Source organism: Schistocerca nitens, chromosome 6 (genome assembly GCF_023898315.1).
Source record: "Schistocerca nitens isolate TAMUIC-IGC-003100 chromosome 6, iqSchNite1.1, whole genome shotgun sequence".
In the NCBI taxonomy this organism is placed as follows: Eukaryota; Metazoa; Arthropoda; class Insecta; order Orthoptera; family Acrididae; genus Schistocerca; species Schistocerca nitens.
Genome location: NC_064619.1, coordinates 307,875,575 through 307,894,467, shown reverse-complemented (window position 1 = coordinate 307,894,467; position 18,893 = coordinate 307,875,575).

Here is an 18,893-nt window from a genome sequence, read left to right as displayed (position 1 = left end):
GGGTACAGTATTATGCTATGGGGGATATTCACCCGAGCTTCTGTGAGTAATAATCGAAGGCATGATGACAGCTGTTATGTACGTGAACATTACTGTGGACGATGTACATGCTTTCATCGTTGATGTCTTTCCCGACGGAGAAGGAATCTTTGAACAGGGTAACCGTCCTTGCCTCAAGACCAAAACTGTGCTACAGTAGGTTGATGAGCATAATAGTGAACTCCCGTTGAATTCTTGCCTTGGAAATTCGCCTAATTTGAACCGAATAAAAACTATGTAGGACACTACTGGTTGCCAGCTCCGCGCCCAGATACCATCGGCGCATACTTGACGGGCATTGCGCCACCTGTTCATAGACATCTGGTGCGACATACGTCCGGAGGCATTTGTGGAATTCACGCCGCGCATTTCTCTTCTGTATTGCATTCCAAATGTGGACCAACATGCTACTAAGTAGGTGGTCATAGTGTTTTGACTCATCAGTGTATTTCTAGATGAGCCAGCCAACGTACTGCTTCCTCCTAAGAGCACCTCGCAAAAAGACCGTAAAGCCAAAATCAGAGACGTTCGAGATCGTTCAGAGCTTCCCGCACAGAATTTGCGACTATAACCGGGAAAGGTAGACACCGTAAGGTGGCATGCGGAGTGCAGATGTAGATGTACAATTCATTATATCTTGCAAACAACGATTGCTGGGTTTCGGTATTTCTCTGGCAGCCTCATCAAACTACACGTCTGGTTTCTCCAGCCCGCCTCTAGGCGCTTCAGTCTGTAACTGCGCTGTTGCTGCGGTCGCAGGTTCGAATCCTGCCTCGGGTATGGATGTGTATGATGTCCTTACGTTTAGGTTTAGGTTTAAGTAGTTCTAAGTCTAGGGGATTGGTGACCTCAGATGTTAAGTGCTTAGAGCCACATGAACCATTTTTGCCTTTCTCCATTATATCTGAATTATTGCATTATTATCACAAAAACCTCCAGTACACGCAAGTCATGAGCGATTCACACAAACCAGATAGGAAATGACGACGCCAAATCCAAGACAAAGGGGCAAAATTTCAGTAAGAGTAACGCACTGCAACAGCCAGCGGGTGCGGATTTTCTAAATAAATCTGTTCCGACAGTTGTCCATTTCCTAGACATTTCACGCAAAACCGTCGTTAGTACCTACAATACCATCCACAGAGTGCATTTTAATTAACGAACAATGATTTACTACGTGCAAAAGTATCCGAACTACCAGAAAAGTAACCGTCGCGAATTCTAAGCACCCGTATAACGTAGTTTCCATGCGTTACATCTTACCACGGTGACTATGCTAATTTGATAATACAATATAGCAGTCCATACTACTACTCCGTATGGCAATCGGTAGAGATGTAGATTAATACTAGGAAATTACAAATATCAGGAAATATGTAACTGTGTATGAGAAGATCTTTAATACGTGTAAACTTAATTTGATTGCACTTAGTGACATCTCAAACATGTTTCCATTCCGATTAGGATCCAATGAAGTATGTCAGACAGATAACGTCTAAAACACATAATATATTCCGTATGTTTAGTTAAAACTAATTTTGAAGGTAAAATCTTCTGGTTTCGTAGGCCAGGTCATATTTCTTCCTTATGATAGACGTTTAGACACCCCGGCTGGGTTTTCTTCAGAATCTTGTGGTGTCTACCGGTAACTGACTGTCAGTTAACTGAACTGTGAGTTAACGGTGGACCTCAGAAGATCCCGAAGAAAATCCCAACGGCGAGGTTAGTATTGTTCGTCCTACAGATAATGCCCACTCACCTTTCGTCGATATCTTCTGCTGCAATTCGGTCCACACGTCTGACCTGTTAGATAATGGATAACGTTCTCTGGCAAGAGGAAGCGGTAGCCTAAACTAGCCGCACTATACGCCTCTAAGGATTGCAGAAAAGGTTTTCTGGAATCAGGTTAACAATGGATAGTTTGAGTGAGAACTTCAATATATTGTTGATTGTTTACTGCAAAGACACTCGAAACCCACGGTAATCTTAAATTACAGTTTCGACAGTCTCACGCAATCACAGTCACTCATAATATCGAGCTTAAAACTTTTTTGCTGAAAATACCTTATTCTTATGTCTTTTAGGGTGGGAAATCCAAATATGATACTTAAAAAACTGTATCACCTACCATTTCTTCACATTTTACAGTTAAATTATTAAATTAAGCCATTTTTAAGGAATTTAACAGGTTTTATATACACTCCTGGAAATGGAAAAAAGAACACATTGACGCCGGTGTGTCAGACCCACCATACTTGCTCCAGGCACTACGAGAGGGCAGTACAAGCAATGATCACACGCACGACACAGCGGACACACCAGGAACCGCGGTGTTGGCCGTCGAATGGCGCTAGCTGCGCAGCATTTGTGCACCGCCGCCGTCAGTGTCAGCCAGTTTGCCGTGGCATACGGAGCTCCATCGCAGTCTTTAACACTGGTAGCATGCCGCGACAGCGTGGACGTGAACCGTATGTGCAGTTGACGGACTTTGAGCGAGGGCGTATAGTGGGCATGCGGGAGGCCGGGTGGACGTACCGCCGAATTGCTCAACACGTGGGGCGTGAGATCTCCACAGTACATCGATGTTGTCGCCAGTGGTCGGCGGAAGGTGCACGTGCCCGTCGACCTGGGACCGGACCGCAGCGACGCACGGATGCACGCCAAGACCGTAGGATCCTACGCAGTGCCGTAGGGGACCGCACCGCCACTTCCCAGCAAATTAGGGACACTGTTGCTCCTGGGGTATCGGCGAGGACCATTCGCAACCGTCTCCATGAAGCTGGGCTACGGTCCCGCACACCGTTAGGCCGTCTTCCGCTCACGCCCCAACATCGTGCAGCCCGCCTCCAGTGGTGTCGCGACAGGCGTGAATGGAGGGACGAATGGAGACGTGTCGTCTTCAGCGATGAGAGTCGCTTCTGCCTTGGTGCCAATGATGGTCGTATGCGTGTTTGGCGCCGTGCAGGTGAGCGCCACAATCAGGATTGCATACGACCGAGGCACACAGGGCCAACACCCGGCATCATGGTGTGGGGAGCGATCTCCTACACTGGCCGTACACCACTGGTGATCGTCGAGGGGACACTGAATAGTGCACGGTACATCCAAACTGTCATCGAACCCATCGTTCTACCATTCCTAGACCGGCAAGGGAACTTGCTGTTCCAACAGGACAATGCACGTCCGCATGTATCCCGTGCCACCCAACGTGCTCTAGAAGGTGTAAGTCAACTACCCTGGCCAGCAAGATCCCCGGATCTGTCCCCCATTGAGCATGTTTGGGACTGGATGAAGCGTCGTCTCACGCGGTCTGCACGTCCAGCACGAACGCTGGTCCAACTGAGGCGCCAGGTGGAAATGGCATGGCAAGCCGTTCCACAGGACTACATCCAGCATCTCTACGATCGTCTCCATGGGAGAATAGCAGCCTGCATTGCTGCGAAAGGTGGATATACACTGTACTAGTGCCGACATTGTGCATGCTCTGTTGCCTGTGTCTATGTGCCTGTGGTTCTGTCAGTGTGATCATGTGATGTATCTGACCCCAGGAATGTGTCAATAAAGTTTCCCCTTCCTGGGACAATGAATTCACGGTGTTCTTATTTCAATTTCCAGGAGTGTAGTTGAAATAATTTTAAAAAAGGAGGTGTAATGAATGTAGATGACGTTGGTAGCACTGCTGAAAAACATTTGCTGCCAAAGAAAGGTCCATTCTATTTTTGTGTTAACAGATGGTGTTTTGTTTACTGTCAACCTAACCACACTTTCTCGTTTCCTGTACATGTGCTCTGTACAATGACCAATCGTTGTTGTAAAAACTCTCCTGACAGTTTTAGTTACATTTGTTGTGAATTTGTAATTAAAATACACCAAAGAAACATTACAGACTTCACGAAAAAGGTTTATCTATCATACTTTGGATCTGAACTTGGATATCAAGATAAATCTTGGGAGCCACATAATGTATGTTATGTGTGTGTTGAAGATATGAGAAAATGGTCCGAAAAGGAGGAAAAAGCCTTTAGATTTGCTGTTTCTGTGATATAGAGGGAGCAAAGAAAAAATCATTCCGATGATTGCTACTTTTGCAGTGTTGATATTACTGGTCATAATTAGAAAAAAACAAGAAGGTAATAAGCTACCCTAACCTTCCGTCCGCCATCTGACCAGTAGGGAATGGTGTAGATTTGCCAGTTCCTGAACAACCAGATGATTTAAATTCTATTCCAACAGAAGTATTTCATGAACCAGATGACGCTGAATTCCATTCTCAAACAGAAAGCCTAGAGCCCAAATTATTTACTCAGACCGAGCTTAACGATCTGATTGGGTTGATCTGGGCTTAACGGAAGAAAAATCTTAATTGCTTGGCTCTAGATTAAAAGAAATGAACTTATTGGCAGCTGGAACCAGCATATACATGTATAGAAAGAGAAAGCAGCAATTTTCCAAGTTTTTCAACAAGAAGGTGATTTAGTGTACTGTTCAGACATTCCCAGTATGATGAACGACTTTGGTATGCAATACAAAAAGGAAGACTGGAGGCTGTTTATTGATTCATGCAAAACTAGTTTAAAGGCTGTTTTATTACAAAATGGTAACATGTCTGCATCTATACCTGTTGGACATTCTGTACATATGAAAGAAAGCTATGAAAAGCTAGAAATAGTGCTAAATAAAATAGGTTATTCTGCTCATGGTTGGATGATATATCGCGATCTAAAAGTAACGTGCATGCCCGTTGGCCAGCAAGGTGGCTTTATCAAATTTCCATGTTTCTTGTGTGAATGGGACAGTAGGGCTAGGGATCAACACTAGTGGAGACAAGAATTGGCCTGTCAGGGAGTCTTTAAGACCTGGTGAGCAGAACGTTCTACCCAAAAACCTTGTAGATCCTACCACCTCTACATATAAAGTTAGGCCTAATAAAACGGTTTGTAAAGGCTTTGCCTAAAGATGAACCACGTTTTAAGTATCTCTGCAAAAGTTTACACACCTTTAAGAAGATAAACTAAAAGAAGGCGTCTTTGTTGGACCTGACATTAGAAAATTGATGTTTGATGTTAACTTTGAATCCAAAATGACGTTAAATGAGAAAGAAGCATGGGTATCATTCAAGCAAGTCGTTACAAAGTTCTTAGGACATGAAAAAGACCCATAATATGTTTGTATTATAGCTACAATGTTAAAGAAGTTTAAAACTTTAGGATGTTTAATGAGCCTGAAAGAACAGTCACCTTGAATAGTTCCCAGACAATATGTGAGATGTTAGTGAGGAGCAAGGAGAGCGTTTTCACCAGGACATTAAAGTAATGGAAAAACGCTACCAAGGCCGCTGGAGCACCAACGTGATGGGGGACTACTGTTGGTCACTTCACAGAGAAGTTCAGCAAGCGACTCATCAAAGAAAAAGCTACACAATGAGCTTCAAATAAAAAAGAGAAAGAAAATACAAACCAATTCCAGCTGACAAGTGACACCTCTATTAACACATATCATTGTTTTAAGTACATACTGTAAATACAAACCATGCTTATGTTATAACAAGGCGTTTCAATAATCTCCCCATTTACCGTATAGCACAGGATTTTTATACTATATAATAAAAAGCATATTGCTCGAAAACTATGGGTGATAAAAACAAACCTGAGACTAGATATGGATTCAGCTCATAAAAATCTATAAATATCAGCTATCGAACTAAAAAAGAGTTTTTAAAAGAAAAATTTTTCGTTGGCCTGTGTAATTAATTCAAGTACTTGTAGTCACTAAAGATAAAGTTTCGTTCTGAATATATATTTATTGTTTTAGCTACGTAAGATTTAAGTCCATAAGATGCTGCCACTTTTCGGTTACAACAATAACTACTCGAAACTATTGCTGCCATGTTCGAACGATGGCTGTTGTTTGTATCTATCTCCTCGCTACTGTCCCACTTACCAATTTAAAATAAACATACTGGCTCCAATACCTCGGTTAACGCCGCGCGGAATTAGCCGAGCGGTCTTAGGCGCTGCAGTCATGGACTGTGCTGCTGATCCCGGCGTAGGTTGGACTCCTCCCTCGGGCATGGGTGTGTGTGTTTGTCCTTAGGATAATTTAGGTATGTAGTGTGTAAGCTTAGAGACTGGTGACCTTATCATTTAAGTCCCATAAGATTTCACACACATTTTACCTCGGTTAACGCAAGAGTTACGAGTATCATCAATACGACAAAATTATATGTTCACGAATTAAAAGGGCTGTAAGTTTGATTTGACTCACCTTGTATATTGTATATTACAAAAAATTACTTTAAACAAAATGTTTCGCTATGTACTCTTGGTTGTTTTATAGTTCACTGTGTTACGTGTCTAAAACTACATTTCCATTTGTGTGTTACTGGACTCTTGCTGTCTCTGGAATAATTCGTAAACTCAACACCGTGAATGGAATTTGAACAGCAGCAGCAGTATTGCACCAATTGTACGTATGTTTTTGTTTTTCATTGAAACAATTGCTAATTATATTTATTTTGTTGTACATCATTCCATAAAATGCAGCGACTAGTATTTATGATGTGTACTGTGCGTATTTGGTAGTTCTTTGAGATTCCTATTGTGTTCTTTTATGTCACAGTTGCGTCTAACGTTCTGCAGCTAATGTCTATCACGAAGATACATATACAGACAGCAAGTAAGCAAATTTAGTCTATCAGATGTCCGAAAAGATAGAATCCTGAAAAACCAAAAAGCAGCCACAGTAATGTTTGCTCTATGTTGCATACCTGTAGGTGTAAATACACTCCTGGAAATTGAAATAAGAACACCGTGAATTCATTGTCCCAGGAAGGGGAAACTTTATTGACACATTCCTGGGGTCAGATACATCACATGATCACACTGACAGAACCACAGGCACATAGACACAGGCAACAGAGCATGCACAATGTCGGCACTAGTACAGTGTATGTCCACCTTTCGCAGCAATGCAGGCTGCTATTCTCCCATGGAGACGATCGTAGAAATGATGGATGTAGTCCTGTGGAACGGCTTGCCATGCCATTTCCACCTGGCGCCTCAGTTGGACCAGCGTTCGTGCTGGACGTGCAGACCGCGTGAGACGACGCTTCATCCAGTCCCAAACATGCTCAATGGGGGACAGATCAGGAGATCTTGCTGGCCAGGGTAGTTGACTTACACCTTCTAGAGCACGTTGGGTGGCACGGGATACATGCGGACGTGCATTGTCCTGTTGGAACAGCAAGTTCCCTTGCCGGTCTAGGAATGGTAGAACGATGGGTTCGGTGACGGTTTGGATGTACCGTGCACTATTCAGTGTCCCCTCGACGATCACCAGTGGTGTACGGCCAGTGTAGGAGATCGCTCCCCACACCATGATGCCGGGTGTTGGCCCTGTGTGCCTCGGTCGTATGCAGTCCTGATTGTGGCGCTCACCTGCACGGCGCCAAACACGCATACGACCATCATTGGCACCAAGGCAGAAGCGACTCTCATCTCTGAAGACGACACGTCTCCATTCGTCCCTCCATTCACGCCTGTCGCGACACCACTGGAGGCGGGCTGCACGATGTTGGGGCGTGAGCGGAAGACGGCCTAACGGTGTGCGGGACCGTAGCCCAGCTTCATGGAGACGGTTGCGAATGGTCCTCGCCGATACCCCAGGAGCAACAGTGTCCCTAATTTGCTGGGAAGTGGCGGTGCGGTCCCCTACGGCACTGCGTAGGATCCTACGGTCTTGGCGTGCATCCGTGCGTCGCTGCGGTCCGGTCCCAGGTCGACGGGCACGTGCACCTTCCGCCGACCACTGGCGACAACATCGATGTACTGTGGAGACCTCACGCCCCACGTGTTGAGCAATTCGGCGGTACGTCCACCCGGCCTCCAGCATGCCCACTATACGCCCTCGCTCAAAGTCCGTCAACTGCACATACGGTTCACGTCCACGCTGTCGCGGCATGCTACCAGTGTTAAAGACTGCGATGGAGCTCCGTATGCCACGGCAAACTGGCTGACACTGACGGCGGCGGTGCACAAATGCTGCGCAGCTAGCGCCATTCGACGGCCAACACCGCGGTTCCTGGTGTGTCCGCTGTGCCATGCGTGTGATCATTGCTTGTACAGCCCTCTCGCAGTGTCCGGAGCGAGTATGGTGGGTCTGACACACCGGTGTGAATGTGTTCTTTTTTCCATTTCCAGGAGGGTATGTATAACGGTATGGAGGTTCTTCTGAAAGTAGCGAGTCTATAAACATAAACGCCGTATTTCTCACATGGTGTCGTAGATGTCGCAAGCATGCGACCGTGCAAACACACGTCTTAGCAAAACAATCATTAAGTCTTCAGTAGGGTACGGCGAAATTGAAGAATAGTGTAATGAAGCTGCTTCTATGAAAACAAGTTGCAGCTAGGAAGGCGGACAATGACGGCTCTTCTACTCCCTAATGTGCTCGTCAAAACTGTAATAAATGATGAGAGCCGAAAATACTTTAGCGTTAACTCATGAGCAGCAAACTACTTCTGTCTTAAAATATTTCTAGGCTTGTAATAGCGAATCCAATATTCATACCATGGCAGGTGAAGCTGTTTCACATGGTATACTGCTGACAGTCCCTCAACACAAAGTATATTGCGGCAAGTATAAACTAATAAGTAATATCTGTAGAACACGTGCACTTTTCTGTCTTTTAATGTCATAAATGAAATTTTTATCTAATAAGAAACGATAAAAATACCTTTAATTCCTCTAATTCTATTAAAAAAGCAATGCATTCTCAGTGGCAGAAAGATTTAGTGTTCAATCCCAGTCCACTCGATGGAAGAAACGAAAGATATTAGAAGAATTAAATTGTGATAGTTGTATCACTGAGTCTTACACTTCACACAGAACGATAAAATTATGAGGCATATGACGAGTGAAGTGATAGCGACTCACACATACTTTGTCCTAGTAGAAATCTTTAAAAATATTTGTTCTGACAGCTGCTGAGTTTGATTTCTCCTTATGTATCTGGTAGGAAGTAAAAAGTTGCTATACAACGTTACATCATAGAAAGTGAATTTCCTTCATCTGCTTCCTAATATATATTAATGATACAGTGTACGAGACAGGCTCCATACGTTTGAATGATGTGTAGCACGTGAGGCTGCATTTGTTAATATATTACGCGTTGTTACTATCATTATTATTACTATTGTTTTTATCAACATTCTGCCACAAGGCTGGTCATATTCTTCCCATTATATAATTATGTCTTTCGAGAGTGTATCTTCCAATCTTCAGGTTTTCCTGCACATAATTCATATTCTCTATCTACCCCATCGTCAGATCACGTGTCTTTTGTGGGCTATGATTTATATTACTTGTTATACTGTCTAAGGAGATACATAATGCGTTAGATTAATATACAGTGCTCCCAAGCTTTTTTATCTGACACCGATACGAACATAATTACTGCAAGTTTAGCCCAGAAGGTGAATAATGAAGCGAAAAATAGTATTACATCAGGACGTTACCTCCCGGGTCATTCCTAATACGCTTATTTTTAATTACAATAAATCTCTAGAAATATAGGCTCTTTCACACGTCACATTATACTTTATTACAATGACAGCATACTGACTGAATAACAGGACTTACCTTTTTGGTACTAAGGATATAGGGAGATTCTGTTGAAGCCATACACACTTGACATTCGGGAAAAGTTGAATACAGCTACCCTCAACACCAAAATATTTTCCGCAATTAGCCGGTGTAATACTCTTAACCATATTCACCGCACATAGTTTCGTTTCTTTGTGATATCGACGGCTCTTATATTCACGTATTTCCGCGCAAGAACTAAAGATATTTTCACGAATTTCCATTCAAGAACTAAAGATATTTTCGCCATACTAACCTTTGTTCATTGTTCATTGATGTAAGGATTTTTACATTGGCATTACTGTATGTCAGATGTCAGCCTTCTCAATTAATTTATTGTTGTGAACATATACTTAGATGAGTGGGACAGCTACATTAATTCAGTAAATACTTGCTACAGACAAGGAAATACGAATGGAAGTATTTAAGTTAGCATATTCAAAACCACTCGAATGTGGCGCTGCAGACGACTCTAAGCTACACTATAAGCTCCAAAAAATTACAACAACAAATAAAAACGAGCCCTCTTGTCTTTTAGTCACCATCAAACGTATTAACAACACAAGCGCATGCTATTAAGAAACACTAGTAAAAGAACTCAGTACGTTTTTCTGGACGGCGGGTATTCATCGGAGACATAGGTCTCGTCTAGAGTGCTCCAGGAGAGTCTGACAGGTCAGTTGAATTTACAGCCTTCAGATTTGTGTGACTTATCGCGTAATCGAAATTTAGCTGATTTCTTTTAGTACTCATGCGAATAACTTCACACTTTTCCTTATTCAGGGTCAATTGCCACTTACCGAGCCATGCAGATATCTTATCTAAATCATTTTGCAAGTCGTTTTGATCATCTGATGACTTTACAAGACCGTAAACGACAGCATCATCAGCAAACAATCTAAGACAGCTACTCAGATTGTCTCCTATGTCGTTAATATAGTTCAGGAACAATAGATGGCCTGTAACACTTCCTTGGGGAACGCCGGATATTACTTCTGTTTTACTCGATGACTTTCCGTCTATTACTACGAACTGTGAACTTTCTGACAGGAAATCACGAATCCAGTCGCACAACTGAGGCGATACTCCGTAGGCACGCAGTCTAGTTAGAAGACGCTTGTGAGGAACGGTGTTGAAAGCCTTCTGAAAATCTAAAAATATGGAATCAATTTGACATCCCGTGTCGATAGCACTTATTACTTCATGAGTATAAAGAGCCAGTTATGTTTCGCAAGAACGATATTTTCTGAAACCGTGCTGACTATGTGTCAATAAATCATTTTCTTCGAGGTACTTCATAATGTTCGAATACAGTATATGTTCCAAAACACAACTGCATACTCTTTGTGAAGAATGGATTACAGGTAAGGATATCGATTACGTTTGTTTTCTTTGCGATAGCAGTTTGATAATGTAGCATTCTTGGTAAATTCTTTTTATTGTGATTTATCGATCATCGTGAGAGTGATAGATTTATGAATTTGATTTTGGATTTTTTAAAAAGAAATATTAGTAGTAGTAGTAGTGGTAGTAGTGGTAGTAGTAGCTTTATTCATCCGTAGATCTCTTTTTACAAGGATATAGGACATGTCAAAGTATTTACAAATTTAGATCAATTTAAAATAAGCTAATTTGTATACACATATATTTACAGACTTCTAGTTAGAGACAGTCATTACTTTTACTCCTGGTATACAACACTTTTTTTTACAAATAACTTATTAAATAATCTAATGTCACATTGTTCACTCATATCTCACTATCAGTCACTGCACACACCATACACACATTGTTTCATAACACTTCACTCACTACACACACACACACACACACACACACACACACACACACACACACTGGTGATCTCTGTGCCATTTTCTGTAACGCAACTTCCAATTTGCTCTCCTGAAAAACTGAGTCAGCATCCCTCCATAATGAGTGAGATGTTGAGCTCAGAAAGAGGAAGAGGTGTTAGTATTATGCTATGCATAGCTTGATGGTAAGTATTTCTAGAAAGGAAAAATCAAAGTGAAGGTGTTATGTGGAATGTTGGATAATTTATAATCATTATTGTTAGTATTTATTTGTATAACATTTTTTATCAAAACCCTACTCTGTTTTAGCTAAGTAATCCTTCAATGTATAAAATGTATTGCATAACAGGTACTTTTTAGCTGCATTTTTAAATAAGTGTATTTTAGCAATTTTTTATTCTCTTTTGGTAATTTATTGTACAGTTTTATATCTTGGTAGAAAATGCTGTTTTCAGTTTTATATATATTTTTTCTCGGTAAATATAAGTTGAGTCTATCTCTTGTTGCATGGTCATGGACAGAGCTGTTTGTGCAGTAATTACCAATGTTATTTTTGATGTGTACAACTGACTGGTAATTGTATTCACATGGAGCAGTTAAAATCCCCAGTGTTCTGAACAGATCTTTACAATGAGCTCTACTAGTATTTTTGGCTATTATTCTTATGGCTCTTTTCTGGAGTTTGAAAATTGTGTTCATTTTTTGTGCATTTGTTCCCCAAAAAAGAATTTCATAGCTAAGAATTGAGTCTACATATGAATAATACGTAACTAAAAGACACTGCATGTTACACACTGATGATAGGATTCTAAGGGCATAACATGCTGATGACCTTCTGTTTGCAAGTGCCTTTGTGTGTTCACCCCACGTCAACTGAGAATCAATATTCATTCCTAGAAATTTGGCATTTGTTACACAGTCTATAGAGATGCCATCTGCATTTAATTTTACATATACATATGAAGTTTAGTTTTTGTAATTCTTGGATTATAGTTACATATTTTCAGACAAAGCTTAACTATTATAGAAGTTGCATTAGATGTTATCAAGTCAAATGATATGAGATTGCTATTGAGTTCATTTAACCCACAAATAGGCAAACATTCTTTAAACGCAGTTTTAGATCCAGACTCTCCAATTTCAGTAATTAGTGACGCAGCATTCAATAACTGCAATTTACATGAAACTTGCCCTACTTTACCGTTAAAACGAACAAAAATTAGAGGAGCTGTTTCAAGGAAAGGTGTCGATGTAAAATCGCAAACATATTTCCAATTTACTGTACAAGGTGACCCTTTCTTTCTGAAGTTCTGAATCGTTTCACTACCAGTAACAGATATTATGCTTTGCATGGATTTCTTAAACAGACGAAAATCTGTTTCGAAATTCATGTATTTCGTTACAAAACAATGATACGCAGATTGCATTGCATTTTGAGAAGTGTTTTTCAGTGTTGGGCCAGGAGTTTAACAGGTTACAGTTTTTTATGTCAACCAAAACTATGAACTGGTACAAGACATTCTTCACTGATGCCGAATTTCCTATTATTAATTAAAAGGAAGAATCAAATTTAGACATTTCTCCGACAACACAAGCAAAAATAGACAGGTGTGAAGCTGCAATAGACGTGGATAGGAAATACAGGTAGTTCTACAGACTCATTCCCTTGTTTTCGACAATGTTCGCGGAACTATGCACGGATTTGTTTATGAATTTCAAGTGAAACCCCACAATACTTTCGTTTCTAGACATTACGACATTCCATTCATTAAAAAGTAAAACACAAAATTGGATCTATGCTCCAACAAGACTTAACTGAAACAGCAGCTAGCCCTAAAATAGTGCGTTGCACGTTTTTCCAAAAAAGGGTGGTTCTCTGAGACTTGTTTTAGGGTCGATACTAATTAATGATATCTTAGTAACAGAAACAGAAACATTAGATGAGTTGCTTCAGAAATTTCATAGGGTCACTATATTTTCCACACTCGATTTAAAATCAGGATTCTGACAGATCAAATTACATCTCAGTTGTTTGAAATACACAGCATTTATATGTTTCGGAATTTGTTATCAGCTTTGCAAACTACCTTTAAATCTTAACATTTGATTTGCAGCTATCATCAGAGGTTTGAACTCCATTCTCCCAACACATTTAAAGGACAGAATCAGTGCTAATGTCGACGACACACTTGGAACCAACATAATAGCGTCCTGAACTCATTATTGGAAACATTTTGAAATCATTAAATTACAGTCAATTTAAGAAAACCTGGATTTGAAAAATCGTCTGTTAAAATTGTTAGGTCATATCATTCCGGCTTCTGCTATTGAACTCGATCCAGAAAAGCTACAGGCCATTATCGAAATTGCAGTTCCTAATGCTAGACGCCAAGCTAGAAGAGTTTTTTTTTTATTTCGCCGTTTCATTCACTGCAAAGCTGTGGACACTCCGAGAAAATGTTAGTTAGCTGGTAAAAGTTGAAACTGCTTTAGTGACTAACAAGCACAAAAGGAATTTGATATATTGAAACAAGCTTTACTAGATGCACTTTCACTTTCTCGCCCGTACCTTTCACATGATTTTCGCATCATGACCTACAGCTCCAAGACTGCCCTTGGTGTTCAAATGTTTCACGAAGTAGAGGAAAATGGTGATACTGTTACTAAGAGCACTGTATTCGCCAGCTGTGTTCTTCCCGCTTCTGAACGAAATTATTCAGTCAGAACTTGAGGCATTAACTGTCGTTTGCGCTTTTACAAAATTTCGATATATTTTTATTTTGCAAACATACTAAAGTATACACAGACAACTGCGCATTACAATTTCTAATGACCGTCAAACTTTCTCACGATCGCTTGGGATGATGGGCATTATATTTACAGTAATTTCATTTCACTGTTATACACATTCCTAGAAATGAGAATGTTGTTGCTGATGCCTTTTCACGATCTCTTGGTGGCTCACAAACTGACTCATCCACAGCATTCCCAGACAAATTTCAGTCTTCTACACATACAACAAGTTGTTTTCGAAAATTATGTTTCTTCTGTCTTAAAGGATACTGTGAAAGAACAAGATAAAGATCCAGTATGGAAGTACATCAAGCAGCTGTGAGGAGAAACAAACAACTCGACAGTTACACATTGTTATTTGGTTAGGAACAACTTTCTCTTCTAACGTTTGATATCTGATATCAATATGTGGCTTGTTTGAATTACACATGATTTCGTCTAGGATTTAGTTTGGTACATTCGTCATAGTTATGCACACTATGGAGCGAGAAAATGTTTTTACATACTTCGTCAGACCTTTTACTTTCACAATATGGAAAAACGCTTCCGGCGTGTTCTGACCAAATGTAAAATCTGTCAAAAAGCTAAAACATGCACCACTTCACATTTTGCTCAGGTCCCGTTATTCAACTTAAATTACGTCATTTAGCAGCGGTGTACCTGCATGGATTCGTTCCAATAAGCGGTCAAGGTTTTTCGTAAATTTTTCAGGAAGTAGAACTTCCATTAAGATTTGTCTCTTTTACACCACTTTGCAACATTTACCAAGGATTTTTTAAGAGAAGTTGGACGTGTTTACAAAGTTACCGCGGCAGAGGATCCCAGTTTCGTTTGGCTCTTTGAATACGTACATTTTCATTTCCCAGTACCATTGCTTCTTTCAACATGTCTGAAGGAATCATGAAAGAAATACGATAATTATGCACACTGTACTATCACAAAAAACACTCTTCATGCAAATCTTTCAGGACATTTCACTCTCTCCGCATTTGATACTGAAAAAGGAATGTCTTCCTGACAAAATTAGAGAAACAGTAACTTTTCCAAAGTCACAATGCTTAAGACATCATGAAGTCACTGAAATAGCTTTTAAAAACATGGAACGGACAGCCGAGAAGAGAAAACTGCTACAGAGGAAGAGATGCAACAATAAATTCAAAGCAGATTTTAGTTCGCCATTTATTGAAGAAATCAAAGAATAAGTTTCAAATTCTTCTCAGTCTACAATGGACCATTCCGTGTCTGCCGATTAACTCAATATCTCACCTGAATGCGACGGAAGTCGAAACATTGTGCACAAAATAATCCCGTGGTTTACACCACATTCCAATGTAAAACATTTTGTAGAGAAATCCTTTGATTTTTTTGTTAGTGTGACACATTTCTTAGCATAGTCATGTTGTAATAAACGTGATTTTTTTCACTGAAGAGAGGATTGTTGTAAATACGATAAGTTAAGTCCCCAGCCATTTCATCCTGTGTATGCGTAGATCGCCAAACAGGGTAGAAAATAGATTTTTTTCTTCAATTATATTTCAGAGGGGCCAACTTCAGTTTCAAAATAATCAGTTTTTCATGAAAGTTCGTAGTCAGATTTTGTGATAATGTCTCAGACACGGCATGATTTGCACAGAATTCACGCAGTCAAATTTCTCTATGCTTTCTCGCAGTTGAATTTTATCACCAACACTACCCGTTAAGCAAGCCAGCAGCCATAAGTCTGGTATGAACATCATTCAAAAGTAAGAAGCGCAAAGTTTAGCATCCAACAGACAATATTACAGTAAAAACACAATCAACTTTCAGTAAAATAAAATGTAAACAAACAGCTTTTACTGTTGACTGCAACTTCAACATACGTAAACAGGAAGACGCAACTCTCAACCGTTTTCGAGAAAACAGAGTTTGAAAATTTTACACGTGCTTATATATATATTTTGTTTAGTCGCTAGTAGTCAAGACGTCCACAGGTGAGCATGTTAAGCAGTTAGTTTCAGAAGCACGAGGCCCCTGAATCATATGTCCTTAATTATTATGACTGTGCGAACTGTATTATTGAATAATTTATTTATTATTTTCATAATGTTTATCCCTTCCCCCATGAACCATGGACCTTGCCGTTGGTGGGGAGGCTTGCGTGCCTCAGCGATACAGATGGCCGTACCGTAGGTGCAACCACAACGGAGGGGTATCTGTTGAGAAGCCAGACAAACATGTGGTTCCTGAAGAGGGGCAGCAGCCTTTTCAGTAGTTGCAGGGGCAACAGTCTGGATGATTGACTGATCTGGCTTTGTAACATTAACCAAAACGGCCTTGCTGTGCTGGTACTGCGAACGGCTGAAAGCAAGGGGAAACTACAGCCGTAATTTTTCCCGAGGACATGCAGCTTTACTGTATGATTAAATGATGATGGCGTCCTCTTGGGTAAAATATTCCGGAGGTAAAATAGTCCCCCATTCGGATCTCCGGGCGGGGACTACTCAAGAGGACGTCATTATCAGGAGAAAGAAAACTGGCATTCTACGGATCGGAGCGTTGAATGTCAGATCCCTTAATCGGGCAGGTAGGTTAGAAAATTTAAAAAGGGAAATGGATAGGTTAAAGTTAGATATAGTGGGAATTAGTGAAGTTCGGTGGCAGGAGGAACAAGACTTTTGGTCAGGTGATTACAGGGTTATAAATACAAAATCAAATAGGGGTAATGCAGGAGTAGCTTTAATAATGAATTAAAAAAATAGGAGTGCGGGTTAGCTACTACAAACAGCATAGTGAACGCATTATTGTGGCCAAGATAGACACAAAGCCCATGCCTACTACAGTAGTACACGTTTATATGCCAACTAGCTCTACAGAAGATGAAGAAATTGATGAAATGTTTGACGAGATAAAAGAAATTATTCAGGTAGTGAAGGGAGACGAAAATTTAATAGTCATAGGTAACTGGAATTCAAGTGTTGGAAAAGGGAGAGAAGGAAACATAGTAGGTGAATATGGATTGGGGGGAAGAAATGAAAGAGGAAGCCGCCTTGTAGAATTTTGCACAGAGCATAACTTAATCATAGCTAACACTTGGTTCAAGAATGATAAAAGAAGGTTGTATACCTGGAAGAATCCTGGAGATACTAATAGGTATCAGATGGATTATATAATGGTAAGACAGAGATTTGGGAACCAGGTTTTAAATTGTAAGACATTTCCAGGGGCAGATGTGGATTCTGACCACAATCTATTGGTTATGAACTGCAGATTGAAACTGAAGAAACTGCAAAAAGGTGGGAATTTAAGGAGATGGGACCTGGATAAACTGAAAGAACCAGAGGTTGTAGAGAGTTTCAGGGAGAGCATAAGGGAACAATTGACAGGAATGGGGAAAAGAAATACAGTAGAAGAAGAATGGGTAGCTCTGAGGGATGAAGTAGTGAAGGCAGCAGAGGATCAAGTAGGTAAAAAGACGAGGGCTAATAGAAATCCTTGGGTAACAGAAGAAATATTGAATTTAACTGATGAAAGGAGAAAATATAAAAATGCAGTAAATGAAGCAGGCAAAAGGGAATACAAACGTCTCAAAAATGAGATCGACAGAAAGTGCAAAATGGCTAAGCAGGGATGGCTAGTGGACAAATGTAAGGATGTAGAGGCTTGTCTCACTAGGGGTAAGATAGATACTGCCTACAGGAAAATTAAAGAGACCTTTGGAGAGAAGAGAACCACTTGTATGAATATCAAGAGCTCAGATGGCAACCCAGTTCTAAGCAAAGAAGGGAAGGCAGAAAGGTGGAAGGAGTATATAGAAGGTTTATACAAGGGCGATGTACTTGAGGACAATATTATGGAAATGGAAGAGGATGTAGATGAAGATGAAATGGGAGATAAGATACTGCGTGAAGAGTTTGACAGAGCACTGAAAGACCTGAGTCGAAACAAGGCCCCGGGAGTAGACAACATTCCATTAGAACTACTGATGGCCTTGGGAGAGCCAGTCATGACAAAACTCTACCATCTGGTGAGCAAGATGTATGAGACAGGCGAAATACCCACAGACTTCAAGAAGAATATAATAATTCCAATACCAAAGAAAGCAGGTGTTGACAGATGTGAAAATTACCGAACTATCAGTTTAATAAGTCACAGCTGCAAAATACTAACGCGAATTCTTTACAGACGAATGGAAAAACTGGTAGAAGCGGACCTCGGGGAAGATCAGTTTGGATTCCGTAGAAATGTTGGAACACGTGAGGCAATACTAACCTTACGACTTATCTTAGAAGAAAGATTAAGAAAAGGCAAACCTACGTTTCTAGCATTTGTAGACTTAGAGAAAGCTTTTGACAACGTTAACTGGAATACTCTCTTTCTAATTCTGAAGGTGGCAGGGGTAAAATACAGGGAGCGAAAGGCTATTTACAATTTGTACAGAAACCAGATGGCAGTTATAAGAGTCGAGGGGCATGAAAGGGAAGCAGTGGTTGGGAAAGGAGTGAGACAGGGTTGTAGCCTCTCGCCGATGTTATTCAATCTGTATATTGAGCAAGCAGTAAAGGAAACAAACGAAAAATTCGGAGTAGGTATTAAAATTCATGGAGAAGAAGTAAAAACTTTGAGGTTC